Source organism: Rattus norvegicus, chromosome 3 (genome assembly GCF_021556685.1).
Source record: "Rattus norvegicus strain SHRSP/BbbUtx chromosome 3, alternate assembly SHRSP_T2T, whole genome shotgun sequence".
NCBI classification, from domain to species: Eukaryota; Metazoa; Chordata; class Mammalia; order Rodentia; family Muridae; genus Rattus; species Rattus norvegicus.
The window spans coordinates 116,860,731-116,881,722 of NC_141536.1; the positions used below are offsets into that span (position 1 = coordinate 116,860,731).

At 42.9% G+C, this 20,992-nt stretch overlaps 2 long non-coding RNA genes across 2 annotated transcripts; both read left to right on the plus strand.

The window, feature by feature from the left end:
• Positions 1–374: 374 nt before the first annotated feature.
• LOC134486443 (uncharacterized) lies at positions 375–2,340 on the plus strand. Its single transcript, XR_015683806.1, has 2 exons — positions 375–648; positions 2,057–2,340. It is a non-coding gene; the product is annotated as an uncharacterized LOC134486443 (long non-coding RNA).
• A 10,662-nt stretch (positions 2,341–13,002) lies between these two features.
• Positions 13,003–19,591, plus strand: LOC108350462 (uncharacterized). Its single transcript, XR_015683807.1, has 3 exons — positions 13,003–13,359; positions 15,860–15,984; positions 18,860–19,591. It is a non-coding gene; the product is annotated as an uncharacterized LOC108350462 (long non-coding RNA).
• The last annotated feature ends 1,401 nt before the right edge of the window (positions 19,592–20,992 follow it).

Consider the following 20,992-nt stretch of genomic DNA (forward strand, 5'->3'; position numbering starts at 1 on the left):
ATAATAGTAGTACCAGGTCAACATGTAATAAGAGTTGGGAGACATTACTTTGTGGGATATCTATAAAACTAAGCGTCCTTAACGGTCAGTATTTCCGCAGTGTCAGGGTTCGGTTCACCTATTACACTGTTGCATATCCACTGACAGAGTAAAGCCAGGAATGGTCCGGGAAGCATCAGTCTGTCTTCCACAAGCCCAGTCCTGGGTGTTAGCAGAGACCCTGTGCAATGGTTTCATGGGATTCTCCAACTCATAAGCAAGGGCAAGCAAAGTGCACCTCCTAGGATCCCGCATCACTATGGCAACAGGAGGTTTGCAGGCACTGACAGATGTGAACTAATACTGGGCAGCTCCAAGTAGATCCAACTTGGAATTGACAGAGCCCAGTAAGAGTCGCTGACCCATCAAGACTCTTTTTGTCGTTGGTGGGGTTATGATAAAGCCGGGAACCTTCCTAGGAACAGTAGACAGAATATCAAACCCGGCACGTGCTCGACCCTTAGGGCTGCGGACCCCCGCCTCTCTCGGCGCTACTCTGGCGTCACCATGGCTACTCCAGGACGAGGCCAAGTTTTCTCGGCCCCTTTAAGAGAACAGACTGCTACCCGAGAGCGCCTTCCCGCGCCTGTAGGAGCTTGCGTCACCATGGTAACTCAAAAGCCTCTCAGTTGGCTTTACTGACCCTTCGAGGGTCCTCGGGTCATGGCCCCGCCTGTTCCGGCTCCTCGCACATCCTTCACCATGGCAACTGAATATGGGTTGCTAGGGCCAGGCGAGGGTTCATAGCTTGTTGAGGAAGGAGGGATGTGCGTAAGGCTGCGGGTGTGGGGAAGTACTTGAGTCCCGGAGACGGGTGTCAGAGCTGGCTGCGTTTCCTCCCCTGGTTAGGGTGGCTCACGCGGGAGGCGATGGCTCAGGTGCGGCGGGCACAGTGCATGGGCGAACCTCACGAACAGCAGAGGGCAGTGGCTCGAAGGCACAGCATTCTGCCTTGAGCTCTGGGCTACAATCCTGGCACCTTCACTGAGGTCTATGCAATTCCCAGTCCACTCACTCTTAGTCTGTATCTGTTCCCCTGCTCTTGGTGACCTAGTGTGTGATTAAAGGTCTGGACTCTGGGTTCAGGCTTTATCCAAAAGGAATGGCAACAATACTATCTTAAGGCTATTTTGAGTATTAAACAAGGTAATGGGATGGAGTATATACTTTCTGGACTTAACTTCTGGAGCACGACAAGTACTCAGTAAATGTTTGTTGCTTCTAGATTCCTGTGAACAAGTCACTTAGCCCCTCTACACTTCAAATTAACCTTGCCCCTTTGAAAACTAAGGCTAATAGTATCCTTAACACAATTACGACAGCATTATAAATTCCTTAGAGCAACACCAGGCCCACAGTAAATGCTATTTAAGTACTGCATTATTACATTTTTGTGCTGGCTAGTTTTATGTCAGTTGACACAAGCGAGAGTCACTGGAAAGGAGGGAACTTCTGTAAGATCCCACTGTAAGGCATTTTCTTGGCAGTGGTTGGAGGAGACTCCAGACCATGGTGGGTAGGTAGTGCTTATCCCTGGCCTGGTGGTGCTGGGTTCTATAAGAAATCAGGCTGAGCACTCCATGAGGAGCAAGTCAGTAAACAGCACCCCTCCACATTCTCTGCGTCATCTCCTGCCTGTTTTAATTTCCGTCTTAACTTCCTTCAATGATGGATTATGATGTGGAGACTTAAGCCCAAGAGACCCTTGCCTCCCCAACCTGCTTTTGGTCATGGTGTCTCACAGCAATCAAAAGCCTAATCAGGACACCTATCAAATTGTTATCACTGTTGCCTTCCTTATAAAGCAAGAAAGAATTGCTTTTTTCCCCCTTGCCACCACCAGAACTTTCAGCCCCTTACCGGATTGCAGGAATGTTTGCTTACATTGAATCTTAGACTTTAACATAGCTGAAAGAGTGACCTTAAAATGTCTGAACTGTGAGGCGGGTGGAATTTGAGCAACTGGTTCTGTTGTGTGAAACTGAATAGGTTCTACTGTTTCCTCACCCATCCTTAGGGTTCTCTATACAAAGGAGATTAGCTGTCTGTAGCCTCTACAGGTGAGGTGGTGAATTCAGCAAAAATGATCTCCTCATCAGGAACAGCGGGAGCAAGCGGCAGCTGCTGAGACCCTGACAGGCGCTGGTGCTGTGCGATTCTGAGATTGGAGAGGAAGTTTCCTGATGTGTACTCTAATCTCTAGTAAATGAAACACCAATGTGCTTGAGGGTACAGTGAAACTGTTTCTACCACAAATAAAAACCACCGAGGAACATGGCTTTATCCTTTAAAGCCTTCTAGTCCAGCTAGCAGCTAATCTAAAACAATGTTACTGCAGTCTGAGGAGGGTGGGGTTACCCAGCCATGCCCTTCCTGAAATTTCCTCTTCCCTTAACTGAATCAAGAGCGTCTGGTTTTGTTCTTCAGGAGCCCTTCACTCACTAGAGAGCAAAGTCTATTTATCCTAAGATTAAGCTACTAGGTAGAGGATTAGTAATAGTTCCCAGAGGTGGTTGACACTGTGGCATTTGACTTGTGGTGTGACCTGAGAAGAATATCGGAGACTATTCGTCTCTAAAACAAACAAACAAAAGCCCCATAAGCCTGTTGCAATGATTAAGTGAGATAATGCTCTTGAAGGATCGATTCATAGTTACCTGTTACATAGCAAGTACCCACAAAACAACAAAACTTAAAAAAAAAACAACTATAGGTGTAGAAACATAAGCCAAACTAACCTTGCCTTAAAAAAACAAAACGGCAACCTACCATCATCATGCCTACAGGCTTGATAGCTCACAAGAGACAGCTGTCTTTTCCGTGGTCTTTTTAATGCCTGCTATATCATACAGGCGTAGGAAATTGAAGGTAAGAGAAGATCCAGCCAAGAAGTCCTGATAATAGTGACTTTCACATGGCAGCTAACAGTTACTGAATGCTGTGCTAGAAACTGTGTTACGATCAGTTACCTCCTTTCATTCTCAAATTCAATGGCCTTGTCTGGCCTTTTGTCTAGCCACCCCCATCCCCTTCCTCTGACTTTCTGAACTCAGGATTACACCTACCGCTACACACGTGCTAAACAAGCGTTCTACCACTTCAGGATTCGTTTACTTTGTGTTTTGAGACCGTGTTACTAAGTTACCCTGGTGGCCCTCCAACTTGCAATTCTGTTTCAGCCTACTGGGTAGCTGGAACTGCCGCTCTATACTACCAGGTGTGGCTTTCTGATCTGATGCTTCAGGAAATGTCACTGATTTACATCATCTTAAAGAGTCCAGGAGCTAAACCTCATGCCTCCTGCAGCTTTCCAAATGGCGTATTTACCATGTGCCCAGTGAAATGAAAAACATCTTGATTGCTTCCAAGTTTCTGCAATTATGGGTAAACTGTGCTAGAAACATCTATGTGCATGAGATTTTATTTTGCTGGCTTGTGTTTTTTGTGTTTTTGTTTTCTAAACAGTCTTGCGGTGGAGCTAAGGGTGATCTCAGGCTCATAATCCCCCTGCTTCAGCCTCCTGATGTTAGTACTAACATCATAGGCATTTTAGGCACACAGGACCAGTTCAATGGGCAGAGTTTTGTGTGGACACAATTGTAAGGTTATATAAGTTTTGTTTGAAATTGCCAAGCTCTTCAACTCCATTGGTGAATTAGCTTCAAGTATTAGAAATGGGTTTGGAGTCCCAGGAGAATGACTATATAATTTAAACATTTAGGTAAGGCAGAAACTGTTTACTTCTGCAGGAGACTCCATAGTCAGGACAAATCAATGCCAAACTGAGCGGGGAAGCACACACATTTGGGGAGTGGCGAGGGACCTGCTTTTTTTTTCCTTCTTTTATTTCCCAAGCAACTGGGAATTAAAGTTGCTTTAATCCTGAGTGCTTGGCTTCATTCTGAGTGGTTCGAGCCTCAGTCTTACATTCTTACAGGACAGGAGAATAAGCAGCCGGTAAGCAGAATGCAGTCTTTAGACCCTTGTGCAATCTTGAGCACGTATTTTGATTTCCTGAAGGGCTGTGTTAAACTCACTAGTCAAGAGTTAGACTGATGCCACAATTTTGAAGCAAGCTTTAAGTACTGGCCAGGATGGCAGACTCTGGCCAGATCCATTCTGGTGTTCCCAGAAAACGTCTACGAGTCACATTTTGCAGGGGCTTATAAAGGTAAACACATAAGGCTGCCATATTTCCCATCGTGTCCAATCAGGGGCAAGCATCTATCCTGACGTACTTCCTGCCTACGTACTTCCCACCTATATTTGACCAACACATCCCCGTGGTTAGGTTGGCTTGTTTTCTTCCATAAACAACAGCCCCCAACATTTCAGGAAGTCTCTGCCTTGGGCAAGGGGCTTCCAGGTTGCAGGCATTTTTCTTTCATGGCTCTTGGAAGCCGGAAGCGTAGTAATTACAACTAAAACACTTGAAACACAACTTTAGCTCTTACAGCTGACCCTGGAGAGATTTGAATTTCTTCCAAGTGGCTTCTCTACAATATTTTTAAGTGAAAAAAAATATTTTTTTTTTTGTCTTATTGAAGCCTTCGATGGAAAATACAGCACATCTCTCACATTTCCAATACAGGGTGTGTGGTGTTACCAGCGTTTCAGATTTTGTCGTTTTGAGAGATGTGTTGAATCCGTCTCATTTCATCAGGTGAAAAAAAAAACTTTTCTCAGAACTCACTATCAAACTTCACCCAGCCAACTACCACTCAACCAAAGCTACGGTATATGACCATCCCTAGACAAAGAGAGCCTGGAAAATAAGGTCTATATTTAGGTTTATGATCTTTCTGGTAGGGGACAACAAGAAGTCCCAGTTTCATTTCTGATGTCATGATACAAATATTCTCACAAAAAAAGGAGGGTTTATTTGCCTTACAATTCCAGGTTATTACCTGTTCTAGTTTTCTCCGTTGCTGCGATTAACACTCTGACTAAAATGAACTTGTGGGAACTTCCGAAGGAGGTTGGTTAAAGAAGGAAGCCTGCAAGCAGGAACTGAAGCAGACTATAGAGTGCTGTTTACTGGCGTGCTGTCGGGCTCACGTCCATCTGCTTTTCTTATCTAGCCCAGCCCACCTTCCTGGAGATGGCAACACCCACAGTGGGGTGAACCCCACTACATCAACTAGCAATAACGACATGAGCAGTCCTTCAGATGACACCCTCAGATAACTCGGGGCTGCGTCAAGTTTACAGCTGAAGCTAACCAGGAGACCCCATCCTTCTGTCAACTGGACACACAAATATAACTCACATCACTATGGTTAAAAACAAATACGGCTTTAGAAGTTTCACTTTTTTTTTTAAAATACCCATTCTTTGAATTTCAATGTCTATTTAAATGTTCAAAGTCTCTTAGCCGTGGCTCCTATAAAATAAAAATCAAGTTTTATGCTTTCTTATTTCAAAAGAATTTGGACATAGGAACAAGTAAAGCCCAAAAATGTAACTCAGCGTTGAACATCTGAGACTCATGATCTAGGTCCGAAAACTCCTCTTCGACTTGGCCATCACAGCAAACCAAGTTCTTCTTACAGGCTCAGCCCAGCTCTGCCCTGGTACCTGACACTGTCTTTGGTGGGCATCCTACAGTATTAGGATCTCCAGTATCCTGGGGTCTATACTGCATCCAAGGCTGTACCTTCCTCACTAATGGCCTCTCTTTTGGAACTCAGACGCTCTGTGATGAGCTTTAGCATCTCTCTAGGACCTGTTCATTCCTCAAGCTTTCATGCTGTTAAAGCCAATATTGTGGGGTGGACTTGCACATTACAAGTTCAGCTGACAGCTTGAGGTGCAGCCTTGGCCCCCTCTGGACAGCATCTGCGTGCTGACCCTGAGGAAATACTTCCCAGAAGATTTGCCCTCAGTGATACTGGTCTCTTACTATTCACAGTTAACTTTTGTGCCCCAGCTAAGCAGCATCCAGGATCTCAGTAGAGGACAGGTTTTACAAATCACACAGATTCTTAATGGAGAACATCATACAAACAACCCAATCGATTCTTTGTTCCCCTCTGTCGCCTGCATTTCTTCCAACATTCTTAGCTTATAAGCTTCCATATAACAGCCCATTACATTCTTAGAACTGAAGAGTTTTTCCAACCCAAAGTTCCAACCCTTTCTACAATCTCTCCCAAAACAATCTGGTCAGGTCCGTCACAGCGGTAGCCTACCCCACTTCCCTGCCAATTTTGGTTCTAGTTTGCTTTCTGTGGCTGTGATGAACAGCATTATCCAAAGTAACTCATGGGAGGAAAGGCTTTATCTGACTTCAGATTTCAAATCCACATCCTTCGTTAAGGGAAATCAGGGCAGGCACTCAAGCAGAAACCTGGAGGTACGAACTGAAGCAGGGCCCATGGAGGAATGCTGCTCACTGGCTTGTGGGGAAAATATGATCTCCACATAAAGAGTACCTCAATTCAAAATGAAATATGTATACACATGTGTGAAATTGGAATATGCTCATATATATTAGCTTATATTAGTTACTTTTCTGTTGGTATGACAGATTACCATGACCAGGGAACTTAGAGAAAGAAGAGTTTATTTGAGCTTAGAGTAGCCTGAGCAGGAAGATAAGAGAAACATTTCCAACCTGCTGAAAACAGCAGACTACAAGTGGGAAGACACTGCAATCTCCCAAAAGCCACCAGTGCCTAGTGAAACATTTCCTTCAGCAAGACTCTGCCTCCTAAAGGTTCCACAACCTCCCCAACAGTGCCACTATTAGGGGAATGAATCTTCATATACCTGAGCCTATGAGGGACATCCTCATTCAAACCACAGCTCTTACAACGCAGAGGACTTCTATAAGGTTTCTCATACAACCATTGCTTTGATTATTCAATAGTGTGAGTTTTAAAGAATTTTCTTTATTATTACATTATTCATTTAATTGGGGGTATACACATGAGCTCTTGTGGCTGTCAGATGACAACTCAAGGGAGTCAGTTTCTCCTTTTCCCGTACGAGTCCCTCATTGGCGCATGTGTGAGAGAGTGCATGAGTGTGCCATGCGCGTGCGAGTGCTTTGAGGCAAGATCTCCTGTGTCCCCAGATGGCTGACTCATCCAATCCATGAGCATGGAAGGACTTGACCTCTTCTGGTGTCTTTGACTTCTTCAGTTTCTTAAAGGTTTAGTAGAGGCCCTTCACTTCACGACTGGGTGCAGCCTAGGAGTTTGTCTAGATCTTCTTGTTCTTTTTGTTTAAGCTATTGTGAATATGATTTTTTTCCTTAATTTATTTCTCAGCGAACTTGCCATTAACATATTCCAAAGTGATTTTTGTCTTCTCTTATTTTGCTGAAAGTGTTTAACAAGTCCAGGTTTTCTGGTGGGGTCCTTAGGACCTTTCTCAGTAAAGGAGCCTTTTATAAATAGGGATGATTTGACTTTGTTTCTTTGTTTGTTTTGTGGGAGTCTTTTCATCACTGCATCAGTTCCATTGACAGCTATGGGTCTAAGCTGCTTATATGTTTTTGATTTGGTTTTGGTAGGTTGAATGTATCTGGGAATTGATTAATCTAGGCTTTTCAGTTTCCAAATCACTCCCTAAGGATTCTGTTCATCTAAATGAATGAATCTCCAGTAACCCCCCTCTTGATCTCTATTTCATCAATTGGAGTTTTTGTGTCTTATTTTGGGTAGATAAGTTAGGTGTTTGTTAATATTATTCTTTTTTTTTTTCAAAGAAAAATCTCCTTATTGGATAAATTTGAAATATTTTTTTTAGTTTGTTTCGTGAACATCCGCTGTGGTTTTTATTATTTCTTGCCATTGGTACTTCTGTGTTTGGGTTGTTCTTAGTTTCTCCTGGACCTAGAGGTTTATTATCAGGTCGTTTGCGATCGCTCGGATTCCCCTACTGTTAGTGCTGAAAACTGCAACCTCTCCCCTGGAACTGCCTTGCTCTGTGCTGTCAGTTTCATTGGATTATTGGATTTTTAAAATTTCTTGTCTGATTTCTTTAACTATCTGCTGTTCATTCAAGAATATTTTGTCCATGGGGCTGGAGAAACAGTTCAGTGATTAAGAGCTCTGGCTGCCTATCTAGAGGCCCTGGGATCAACTCCTAGCACCTACGTGGGAGCTCATGGCTGGCTACCTGTGACTCCAGTTACAAGGGATCTTTTGGCTTCCTCAGGAACCAGGCACACATGCATTTCCCAGACATACATGTAGACAAATCACCCATTTAAAACAAAACAAAACAAAACATATTGTCCCACTTCCATGTATCTGTGGTTTTCTTGGTTTTTCTTGCTTTTGATTTCTATGTTTATTGCATTATGATCTTAAGAGGTATTTTTTTAAGACTTAGAAAAGACTTGATTTGTGGCTGTTAGGAACATAAGTGAAAGCATTTTGTAGAACTTGAAAACCATTTCGCGTGACTTAGAATAATTTAGGGCATGCAAGACAGGAGCCTGCCACCTGACAGCTCAGAGTGGCACCAAGCTCCAGGGCAAGCTCTGATAGGCATATCAGATAAGGATCCAGCGGAGACAGCTCAGGTGTGAGCCAAGCCCAAGACAGGCTTTCATATGCTAATGAACCAACTCCAAGATGGCATTGATATGTTACTGAGCCAGCTCTGAGCTCTGAGCCCCAACAGTACAAAGCTACTGCTAAACAAACTGACATAAATATTGAACATTAGAAGGGATGAAACAGCGAAACCACCTTTACCTCCACTCCAGGGAAACATCTGTTAGCGCCCATGGAAGGCCCTTTATGTAGGAAACCACATCCTAGCCACTGGTCCCTGCCAGCAACCCCTGTGCTTCTCCTTAAAATCACTTTTCATCTGGATTCTAGTTTGATCTCTCTTTGCGATCTATTCGAGTCATTCATTCACTCATCTCTATACACTTAATCAATTTCTAACTAAAACTGTTCTTTTCTAAATTCTGGTTATTAAAAGTCTTGGAATTATTTCATTACTTTCAAAGGAGAAACTACGAGCTACACGTTTTTTTTTCTTGGATAAATGGGGACCATATCTTGGGTTTCTGAAGACACCAGACTAAAGTAGACAGGTGTGTATGCACGTCAGTATTTCTGTAAGTTCAAACATGCAGACGCTCAAACTTCCAGTGGCGTGAGTGTGGGCCCCCGCCCCCATAACTGTCATTTGTAGCTGTGTCTACTCCAGTGTATCGGTTATTTATTATACCATTCTTATGCATTCGTTACAAGACTAAAACTTAATTTCAGGTAAATTGACAGAATGACATTGTGAGTCAAGTATATGATATTACGATAAGTGGGAATGTTCCCACACTCGTCACTGATAATTCTGAGAGTCTTTAGGTCTATACAACTATAAAAATGCTAAAAATAATTCACCTTAGGGGAAACTACTGCCTCCATTAAATCCATTTAACGCCCTTCAGGAAGCACAGAAAGTTGTATGAGAAATACAACTTGAATATTTTTTATTCTGAGGTGTTGTTGATAACTCAGAAGGCTGTGACACACTAACTCAAATGGGCTGCTCATGCTGTACTTCTCGGCTGTGAACTGCACTGTAGACATTGTTGCCACTTTGAGAACTGTCAGGGCTGGGAATCAAAGCTTCCAGATGTCTTCACTGAATTCCTCTGTTAACCGGTTACTATTGACGGGCTACCGTTCCCTTTGCTGTGATACAAATACCGCCTATGAGGCTGTATTTGTATCTATTGTGGTGGTTTTACCATTGTTTATGCCAAATGTTAATTGCCAGGCTCGGAGTGACCTAAAGTGTTTTTCAAAAGCATGACTAGATTTAATTGAGGATAAGGTTTCTGCAAACCAAAATTAAAAAGCCACAGTGTCAGTTGCTACAAAACGACATGCTGCCATTCCTGATTGCTACTTGGATGCAATGGAAACTGTGCTCTATTACACGTGAAAATCTTAATAAAGTCTGTGTCTCAGTAAAAAAGAAAAAAAGCGACCCTGAGCATTATACCGCCATGTTCCTGAGATGTGGCGGTCTCAAGCCACTTCACACATGTCTGTTGCTGAGCTCACACGTGCTTGCCTGCCAGCCCTGCAGCTCTCAAGAACCTTTTGGATCTCTGCCACAGTCATCCTCCTGGCCTGTCCCAGCTGAGGGGCTCCACAGAGCATGTGGGTTGGGCCTGCTCCCAAAACATCCTCACTGGAGAAGATTTACCCAGTAGGACCCTGCATCAGCCAAGTGTTAGCTGCTTGGTGAGATGTCTGTTAAAGCTTTCTAACAGCATGGGATTGTCAGAAGTGTTTGTGTGAATAGACCGAGAATACTCAAAAGACGAATGTTCTGTGGGCATCCTAGCTGCTGAGTGCCTCACCGCCCACTGAAGGTGCTTTCTTCAGTGGCCTAGAACATGATCCATTTTAGAGATGTTTCCCAGGCTGTTGGTGTTATGGATACCTGAGGAAAGGCCACTGGAGAGCTGAATAAGTCAAATTATGTGGAGCCTTTATTCTCTCTTTTGGGCTGTACCAAGAAGAGTAGTAGTTAAGACACAGAACAAATCTCCAATTTGTTCAAATTTTTTAAAGACAAAAACCAAACTTCTGTGACACACACAGAAAGGTAGCTGTGGACAATCTACAGGAAGCAGGCAAGCAAGGTGTTTATAGAAGCAGAAAGATACTAGTTAATTCCCATAACCTTGAACTCGGGGACACATTATATAGGAATTTATGGCTGGTTTACGTGACCAGTAAATTTTATGACTAGTCTACGAGACCAGTACAATTTATGACCAGTCTACACAATGAGAGACAAGTTTACTCAGGATAATTTTAGCACTTAAAAGTATTCCTGAATACTTTCCCAAGATGGTGTAACTATAGTTCAGTAGCTTACTACACTGAAAAAAAAGACATATGTTCTGTTTCTGTTGGATGCAATATTCTGTAGATATCTGTCATGCACATTTGATCTATGATGTAATTTAATTCTTAGGGTTTTTTCTTGACTTTTGGTTTGGACACCCTATCTAGAGAGGAGAACAGGTATTTGAAATCATCCACTACTGTGCCAGGACCAACATGACAGTCAGTGTCCACCACTGTTTATTGTATGAAATTGGGAATCCTGGTATTTTTCTTTGGAGCCTCAAATATGCATTTCTTTTTATTTTGCATTTTCACATTCTGATACTTATCAAAAGCATACATTGTGATGATAAAAGGCAGCATAATCTACTGAAATAGCACTTCCTGGTGCTGAGCACCGTGTCACGTGGTTGTCTCACTTCCTCTTTTCTAATAATAATAATTATTATTCTTTAATCTTTTTACAGTCCAGTCATTATCCCCCCTTCTTGTCCACCTTCCAATAGTTTGTCAGCCCATCCCCCCTCCCGTCTCGAAGAGGATGTCCCCATCCTCTCCCCCACCCCAACAGTCCTCCCCCTTCCCTGGAGCCTTAAGTCTCTTGAGGGTTAGGCGCTTTTTCTCTCACTGAGGCACAGTCCTCTGCTGTATATGTGTCGGGGGCCTCATATCAGCTGGTGTATGCTGCCTGGTTGGTGGCTCAGTGTCTGAGAGATTGCAGGGATCTAGGTTAGTTGAGACTGCCTTTCCCTAATTCAGATTCAGCTCCTGCTTCCTGACATGCTTGAGTTCCAGACCTGACTTCCTTTGGTGATGAACAGCAATGTAGAAGTGTAAGCTGAATAAATTTTTTTCTCCCCAACTTGCTTCTTGGTTGCAATGTTTGTGCAGGAATAGAAACCCTGACTAAAACACCTCCCCAACTTGCCTTTGGTCGTGGTGTTTTATCACAGCAATAGAAGTGCTATTTAAACTCTCTAAATTATATCTCCAGAACTCTCATGATGGAAGGAGAGAACTGACTCCTAAAAGTTACTTTCTGACCTCCACACACATGCGATGGCAGATATGCACCCCTGGCCCATGCATGAACATGTACACATAAAATAAACAAATGGGAAGAAATGAAAATAGTCACACTTACACACCATTTCCTTTCTGTTCATGTTTTCTGTAACCTTTTTTATCATTTAATTCTGAAAATGCTACCTTATCTCAGTCTGCTGAAGAGCTAGAAGAAAGGAAAACTTTTGGTTTGCAAAACTTTTGGTTTGAAAAAAATTAGTGCCACAGGCTTTACCTTTTTACTATTCTTAGTCTTCAAGATAAAATAGACTGGAAATAGACTCTGAAGGAAACTTGAGAACAATTTTATTGGATTTTGAGAGGATAAAATCAACAAAGTAGGCAAGCTAGAGATCTTGGTACATGCTGAGAGGAGGAAGCTGGCTCAGAGGAAGAGAGGGAGTCAAGGACTTCTGAATTCGAGGTCAGGACTTCTGAGTTAGAGGTCAGGAAGCCAGGCAGACTGAGCAGCAGAGGTCTACAGGCATCGTGAGTATGTGAGCCAGAGTTGGCTTCAGAGAGGGAAGTGAGAACGTCTAGAGTGCCAGAACAATTGTAAGTTTTTGGCCAATATCCAGTCATAAAAAGGAGATAAAAATGGAGGAAATGAAAAAGAGTTATGATTTTAGATAATTCAAAGAACTCACAAAGTAGGTAGCTTTGTCAGTGAGGGTTTGTAAATGCATGTGACTGAGAGAGGGGCCTCTGGGGTAGGCCCTTAAATACACGCCTCATTAAGGGGATGGGTATTTTTCTCCTTAGCACTGTCTTTAGGTTTACCATTTCTGGAACCAGTGGCTTGGCCGTGGGGGGTCAGGGGAAGACATATTTTCCTGATTGACAGCCCAATTTTGATGAATACTTAACAGAGGGATCAGTAGTATGTCTTTGTAATCTTATAATTTTTTGGCCAACCCAGGACCAGAGGAGATTTAGATCCTGTTCTTCTGTCCAGAAATTATATAACAGAGCATACTCAAGAGAATTAAAAAATAACAATAAAAAGTACAACCCTGAAATAGTCATACTTTACCAAGAGGAACTATTCTTCCCTTCACAGGCTTCAACAAAACCCCACCACTTCCTCCATGCCATGTGATTCTCCATTTCTAAGACGTTCCCATTGCAGAATGGTCTCCTTCCTGTGAATTAGCATGTAACCGGGAACACAGAAGATGGGGTCTAGAGCTGATTATGAGGGCTGGGCTGTGTCAGTGACTTCCAAGCCTACTAATGTCTGACTACTCACCTAACAGGGCTAAAGTGGGGAAGAGCAGACGGGAACGCCATGGAGCCTGGCAAGATGACAGTCACTGAAATGCAAACGGAGCACCTCCGAGGATGACGAGGATGACGAGGATGACGAGGATGACGAGGATGACGAGACAGGTGGGAAGAAGTGAAGCAAAAGCGAGAGGTAGGGTCACTGTGGTGGTGGACAGTAATGTTTATAAATTAAATCCAAGTAAGATTACATTGTCTTCTGATTAGAGGAAAACAGAGGGCTGGGAAGACAGAAGGACTGGAGAAAGTTCTATAATGCTAGAGAGAGTAGCAAATGTGTTTTTACAGCAAAAGCAAAGCTCAGACCGCAACCTCCATGAGTTAGGCTGGGCCACCAATTCCATACGTCAATTAAAGAGCTGAACAATGTCCAGAGTTGAGCAACACCATAAAGCACAAAGAAGGCATTGATTCAACGTGGCTACATTTGGAGGGGGGACAGATAAAGGTGTCCAAGTACTCCAGAAGTTTCTACATGAGGTTCTCACATGAGGTTCAAGTTTAAATAGACGATGGAAGATGTGTAATTAAGCAGTCTGGTTGAGCTGAGGTGCTGCCTTCAATCTATCATTGTCCCAACTCTGGTTGAGTTTTTGAGATGTCCCACAAGGTTTTGATCCTGGAATCCAAGGTGACTTAAGAGAAGTAAAGGCCACTAACTTATCTCTTAGCTTTTAGCCTAAATAACATTTGCAAGATAAAGACAGATATGTCAGTTTTCATCTTGCTATTTTTGTGGGCCAGTGATGGTTTGAGTGAGAATAGCCCTTGTAGGCTTCTGTATATTTGAATGCTTTGTCCCAAGTTAGTGGAAATATTTGGGAAGGATTAAGAGGTGTGGCCTTCTTAGAGGAGGGTATCACTGGGGGTAAGCTTGAGGTTCCACAAACTCACCCATTCCCAGTTAGCCCCCTCTCTCTGCTTCTTGGTTATTATCTCAACATGTAAGCTTTTTGTTACTGTTTTGGCATCATGGCTGCTTGCCTACCTGCCTGCCTGCCTGCCATGTTTCCTGCCATGATGGTCACAGTCTCACCCTCTGAAACTGTAAACAAGCCCCCAATTAACTCTTTCATTTGTAAGTTGCCTTGGTCGTGGTATCTTTTAACATCAAAAGAAAAGTAACTAAGGCAGGGCCCAAGTCAATGCTTTTCAGCAAAGGTAGCTTTTAAGAATCCGTTGAAATAGTCCCTGTTAGTGGTATATTTTAACTTTTGTAAACATGTACATTTATACGTCGTGAGAATTATTGGGACATAGGTTAAAGCCACGTCTCAGTTCTTTTCTCCCATCACAGCATCAGTCATGGTGTTCTGTAAAAGGACAAGCTGCTTTCCCCTTCCCTCCTGCGCCCTCTGGTTTCACACAGTATGCAAGATAGTTTTGATGCAGCAAATACTGAAGAAAGAAATAATACATTAGGCCAGATCTTGGGAAAAATGATCTTTGAGGCCTCCTCCTACCTAACAGACCTATTTTAGTACTTGCATTTTTGTGACTTTTTTTCCTGCACATAAAGTTTCTGTATTGATTCTGAAATGTAATCTGTGTTCAGATTGTCCACACTTTAGGTGGCAGGGCACGGGGACTTCCTCAGTAATCATTTTCTCCAGGACTAGAGTCCCCAACTGTAATGGTGGGTTTGTGTTTTTCTCCGTTTTAGCAATATCATTTTACTTCTTGGATTCTGAGGTGTTATTGTTACACATACACAAGCACTCTCGCATGCATGCACGCGCGCGCACACACACACACACACACACAGGAGACTGTTGCATAATTCGGTTACAGATGTGTTAGAACTTATATCTGCAATTCCACTATTTGCTATCTTTTTTTTTTGGTTCTTTTTTTTTTTTTTTTGGTTCTTTTTTTGGGAGCTGGGGACCGAACCCAGGGCCTTGCGCTTCCTAGGCAAGCGCTCTACCACTGAGCCAAATCCCCAACCCCCACTATTTGCTATCTTTTAGCTTTCACTTTTTCTTTTCCCTGGCTGCCTTTCTGTGGATTTTTAAAAAACACACGGCTGTGATAAAGATCACACTGAAAAGCAATCTGGGAGGGAAGAGTTTATTTCATTTTACACTCTCAGGTCACAGTTCATCACTGAGGGAAGTGAGGGCAGCGACTCAAGGCAGGAACCTGGAGGCAGCTGATGCTGTGGCCACGGAGGAGTGATGCTTTCTGACTTGCTCCTCTGGGCTTGCTCAGCCTGCTTTCTTTTTCATTCCCGGACCACTTCCCAGAGGTGGCATTACCCGAAATAAAATAAGCCCATCCACACCAATCATTAATCAAGAAAATGCACCATGGGCTTGCCTACAGCCAGTCTTGTGAAAACATTTTCTCGGTTTTGGTTCTCTCCTCTCAGACAATTCTAGCCTCTAGTTTACGTTGAGTTGACAGAAAAGCCAACCATCCACACAGCTTGATTTACTTGTAGTGTTTTTGCATTTATGTCTTTGGATAATTCTTTTAATGTGCATGCACGCGTACTTGTGTGTGTGTGTATGTGAGTGTGTATGTGTGTGTGTGTGTGTTCATAACAAAGTTATAACAAAAGTATTTCTTTAATGTGTCCACACTGTGAAGAGGAGCAAAGAAATTCACTAACCCCAACCTCGTACCCCCAGGTCCATTTTCAAGGTTTCACCATGAGGTTTAGACTGAAATAAAGAACAAGAGACATTCATGGCTAAGCATCCCTATCAAGGTCCTGCTTATCATCATTGTCTGGGGCTGCAGTCTCTCCTGTAAGGTAACCTGACAAGTTGTCAGAACTGTACAGAATCTCCTTGCAGGAAACAAGCTGCCTTTCTGATGGGCAGCAGATCCCGGACTTTTCCATCTCTATGCACAAGATTCTTGGGAAACTCCAGCTCTTTGGAGTGCATTGTATCCGTGTGATGCACCTACAGAGAAGGTCGTGAGTGTCTTGTCAGAACATCTTCATCCTTGCCATGATCCTTGCCTTGTTTTCACCCTCCTTCTTGAGGGGAAATGACCATGGCATAGCATACATCGTAAACAGAAGACAAGTAGGGGAGATGTTAGATTCAGTTGGTGTCAGGCAACCACATGCAAAAATGTCTCCCCATAACCTCTAGGCCTTAGTTCCTTTTGGAAGGGCTGCCAGGAGTGGTTTCATTTTTGTTGTTTGCTTTGAGACAGTCTCACCATGAAACCCAGGCTCATCTCAGACTTACAGTCTTCCCACCTCAGCCTCCCACATTCTAGATGTATAGGCATGTGCTACCCTCCTCAGCATAACTCCATTTTTATTTTGATAGTTTAATCCTTGTTTCTGAACAATATTCTCTGATGACACTGATGATTAGCCATCTGGTGGTTTGGTTTCAGTTACTTCTCATCACTGATGTTCTTTCCAGAGAATGGTCCAAAATAGCTGTACTTTTAGTTTTGAGTAAGCGAGTTTGTTAAGCATGCAGTGAACAAAAATAAAACAACAAAAAAAGCAAGTTGTAGATAGATAGCAAAACATTAGATTTGTTGCTTACAGCATCCACCAGAAATGACTGGGGAAGCCCCATGAGACAACCAGCTCAAGTTCAGATTACAAGATTTCAGTTGAGATACAGAGTGTCCCTTCCCCCCAGGTCTCCAAGTAAAAGAGCATATAGAAAGCAACAGAAAGATACATTGTGTCATCCAATGGGCGAGGCCCCAAAATTCATCTGTTTGGATACTTGGTCTCCAGTCAATGGAATTATTTGGGAAGGATTAGGAGGTGTGGCCTTATTGGAGGAGCTATGTCATTAGGGTAGGCTTTGAGGTTTCAAAAGCCCACACATTCCCAATTAGCTCTCTCTGCCTCATGGTTTTTATGGATTTTAGGATGTAATCAGCTACTGCTTCAGCACTAGCTCACCTGCCTGCTACTATGCTCCCTGCCATGATAGTCACGGACTTTAACCCTCTGAAACTGTGAGCCCCCCAAATAAACTTTTTCTTCCATAAGTTGCTTTGGTCATGGTGTCTTATCACAACAATTGGAAAGTAACTTAAGACAGAGGTTGGAGGAATTTCTGTGACAGACCTGATGATGCTGGTTTGGGGGATGTCTGGAAGATTTTGAACTAGAAATACAGTTAAATATTATAAACAGAGCTTAATGGGCCATCCTAACAGGGTTTTGGAAGATAGTAGTACTAATAGCAGGTGGACTGTGGAGGTCCAGCGTGAGAGCTTTCAAAGGGGGATAATATTAGCAACTGGACTAGAAACCATTTTAATGATATTTTGGCAAATAATATGGCTGCGTTCTGCCCTTGTCCTACATTGAAAAGTACTGCATTGTGTTTTTTGGTGGAGGGAAGTTCAAGAAGGTCTAATATTGATTTTGCCACATTGTTATTAAAAAGAGCAAGTGTGTGTGTGTGTGTGTGTGTGTGTGTGTGTGTGTGTGTGTGTGTGTAAACACAAAATATAGAGTTTAAAGGGAAAAAGCATCAGGAAATTTAGTGTTGGAAGCAGGACATATGATGAAGAGTGAGGAGAGGCCAGACCTCAAGACAAGGCCCTACCCAGCTCAACTTCCACGATGTACAAAAAAGAAAAAAAAAAGGCCAAAATTTTTCTGTTCCTAAGAAGCAACAACAGAGGGAGATTTCTGTAAATATAATTCAAAGAGTCAGGGTTCCATCCCAAGCAGGCAGTTAGACCTTGCTACTTCACTCACACACTTCTGGCTACTTCACTCACACACTTCTGGCCTTAGAGTCTTGAAGGATACAAAGGAAAAGAATTGTGTAATCTTCCTCTATGAGGAAGGGGAGCTGCTACAGACCGGAAATAGGTAGCAGGATGGGCTTCGCATAGAGTCCCTGAAAGGCCATTGTGTGAAGTTGTGAAAATGAAGCCTGGCTTGCATTGGTGACCCCAAGATGTTGGTAATTAGCCAGAGCTGTGAGACATTGGACAAGGAGGGCTTTCGACAGGGAGTGGAACCAGGTCAAGAAAGAAAAATGTGGTGTAGGTAGTAAAGCTGGAGGGGTAGAACCATCTAAGCCTGTTGACATCAGACATAAAGCTACAGGATTTGGTTTTGTCTGCTGAGTTTTGCTCTTTCTTTGGTTATTATGTCCTATGTTCTCATTCCTTCCTTTTTGGAATGATAATATATATTCTATGCCTTTGCATGTTGGAAATAAGTGATTTGCCTTTTATTTTCCAGGGGATTACAACTAAGAGACTAGATTGGATTGTCTCAGAAGAGATTTTGGACTTTTAAATTGAGTTGAGACTGTAAAATATTATGGGTATTTTTGAGGTTAATTAAATGTGTTTTGCATTATGATATGGTCATGAGCCTATGGAGGTTAGGGGCTGGGATGTGGTGGTTTGAATGATAATAGGCCCCACAGTCTCATATATTTGAATAAATAGTCCCCACTTGGTAGAACTGTTTGGGAAGGATTAGAGGTGTGCCCTTGAGGCAGTGCATCTAGGGATGAGCCTTGAGGTTTCAAAAGATTTGATTCTCAGTTCTTCTCTCTCTCTCTCTCTCTCTCTCTCTCTCTCTCTCTCTCTCTCTCTTCCTCCCTCCCTCACTCACTCCTCCCTCCCTCCGTCTTTCCTCCCTCCATCCCTCCCTCCCCCATTCCTAATTGCAGATCAAAATGTGAACTCTCAGCTGTCCCTATTGCCATGCTTTGCTCTGACATCATGGACTCTGACCTTCTGCAGCTTTAGTCCTTCTTAGAAGGTGGAACAAAATAGTCGCAGGAGGAAATACTGAGGCAAAGTGTGGAGCAGAGACTGAAGGAAAGGAAGGAAGCAGAGACTGCCCCATCGGGGGATCCATCCCATATACAGACACCAAACCCAGACACTATTGTGGATACCAAGAAGTGCATGCTGATAGGAGCCTGATAGAGCTGTCTCTTGAGAGGCTCTGCCAAAGCCTGACAGACACAGAGGAAGATGCTCGCAACCAACCATTGGGCTGAAAACAGGGTCTCCAATAGAGGAGTTAGAGAAAGGACTGAAGGAGCTGAAGGGGTTTGCAACCCATAGGAACGACAACAACATCAACCAACCAGATCCCCCCAGAGCTCCCAGGGACTAAACCACCGACCAAAAAGTACACATAGAGGGACCCATGGCTCCATCCACATATGTAGCAGAGGATGGCCTTGTCGGGCATCAATGGGAGGAGAGGCCTTGGTCCTGTGAAGTCTCGATGCCCCAGGGTAGGGGACTGCCAGGCTAGGGAGGTGGGGGGCAGAGTGGGTGGGTAGGGGAGCATCCTCATAGAAGCAGGGAGAGAGTTGATGGGATGTGGGGCTCTAGAGGGGAAACTGGAAAAGGGGATAACATTTGAAATGTAAATAAAGAAAATATCTAATAAAATAAAGGAAAAAAGAAAAAGAAACCAAGACAAGAGATTCCCAGGAAGAGCAGAGTTGTCTTTCCATAGCTAAGCTTTTGGCTTCTTGTTGACTTCTTCTCCAGACAGAAGGAAGGAACCTAGGCCATAAATTCCACCAACCCCTTTGCCCTGAGGACAATTCCCCTCCTAGGAGGAACACTAAACTCACACAGTAACTCCACCCACCCCTGAGACCCACCTATGCCACAAGGTCCACATGTCTTACACATGCCTTCTTCTCCAGGTAGAGAAACTCCCCATATCGTATAATAATAGAAACTATAAATGTACAAAGCACACAAAGGATATTACAAGTTTCAAGAAAACAAAAAACAAGTTTCATACAAAGGTAGACTCATCAGGATAACAGCCGACTTTTCAATGGAGACTGTGAAAGACAGAAAGACTAGTGAAAGACAGAAAGATCTGTGAAAGATCACCGATGCCAGCCCAGACTATAATACTCACTAAAACTATGAGTCATAATCAACTGAGAAAGGAAAGCTTTTTGTAAAGCTTTTCTTTACAAAATGGATGAAAGGGACATACATCTACAAAGCTAGTTATAGAGAGAATACTAGGGGGAGATTCAGGTCTGAAGAGAAGGTTAAACATTCCCAAGGCACAAGGAACAAGTAATTTCAGGCCATCGAATTAAAAATGTCAAGGAGAACACCACCAAAAAACAAAATGGCAGGAATTAATGTATACCATTCAGTAGTTACTCTCAATATTAATGGTTTTGGTTCTTCAGTGAAGAGACACAGATTAGTAGGTTGGATCAGAAAACAATATTCATCTTTTTTTCTTCCAAAGAAACACACATTATGACCAATAGAAGACATCACTTTAGGGTTTTCCAAGCCCATGAAACTAAGAAACAACCAAGCATAGATATTCTACTTTCTGGTAAAACAAACTCCAAGCCAAATCTAATCAGAAGAGCTGGGGTGAAGCATTTTAGTCTTTAAAGGAAAAATTCACCAAATAAGATATTACAATCTTAAACATATATACACCAAATTTGGAAGTGCCCAATTTCATAAAAGGAATACATTTACACTCAATACCACAGATCACACAGTGGTAGTGGGTGATTTTAGTATCCCATTCTCATAAACAAAGAGGTCATCTAAAAAAAAAAACACTAGGATAGAAAAATTGTGGAGTTTAATAACATCATAAATCAAGTGGACTGAATAGGTACCTACAGAAAATCCCACCCAAAACACTAAAGAATACACATTTTTTTCAGCAGTCCATGAGACTTTCTCCAGATATAGAGCACATATTAGAATACAAAGCAAATCTCAAGTACAGGAAAACTGATTCCATTCACAGCAGCCAGGAAACAGACTAGATGCTCATCCACTGA